We start from the raw sequence: 805 nt of genomic DNA, 5'->3' as shown, positions 1-805 counted from the left end.
AAACCTGCCCTGCCACAGCCCGGCGCTCTACCGTCTCAACGCCGCGGTCGCCACGGTCTCCCCGCACAAACAGTCCCGCCGGAATCCGCGGTGCCTTGCCTCGACGGGTTTTGCTTGGGTGGGGTGGGGGGCTTGAGCGTAGGCCAGACGTGGCCGGTGGAACCGGGCCTGACCGGATAGAATGACGTCATGCTGGTATTGCATTGTGGGTGATGACGTCATACCTTCCGGTCCAATAGCCGAGCATGACAAATAGTTTTACATGCACTTAAAGTTCTACGGCGTGTCTGCGTACTCCCAAATCCGTAGGATTCCGTACGGAGGCAGTACTCACCACACACGTTTGTCCTGCGTTTGCCCACGTTTTTGCACGTAGACAGCACGCAGAAGCACGTACGGCGGGTTGTGACCGTAGCTTTAGTGTCACTGACGAAATGTAATTGCTGCTACCTGAAACATCTAACCGCTTCCGAAATAATAACCAGTTGCTTGAGAAACTGTTTTTTTTTGTGGGGTACCTGTTACCTGGATGTGTAGCCTTTTTCTTTTTGCGCATAATTTTTTTTTTAATTGCAGCTAAAATGTTTGCCAATGTGCAATTTTGCACATACCTGAAAAAGGATTTCGAGCCCTGAGTACGCAAAGGAAATCATACAGTAAGGAATACATGAAGCCAGAAATCCTGGCACTGCGCCTGCGCTAAACCTTGATGCTGCGCGGTTTCCGTTAATGTTTGGTCGACAAATAATTTTTCCTTTGTCAGACGTAATTCTTTTTAGACTACGAAGTTTAAAAAACTACAGAC

The sequence above is a fragment of the Branchiostoma belcheri genome, unplaced genomic scaffold, assembly GCF_001625305.1.
Source record: "Branchiostoma belcheri isolate BF01 breed outbred unplaced genomic scaffold, Haploidv18h27 scaffold281, whole genome shotgun sequence".
In the NCBI taxonomy this organism is placed as follows: domain Eukaryota; kingdom Metazoa; phylum Chordata; class Leptocardii; order Amphioxiformes; family Branchiostomatidae; genus Branchiostoma; species Branchiostoma belcheri.
Note: the sequence above shows the minus strand (reverse complement) of the source record.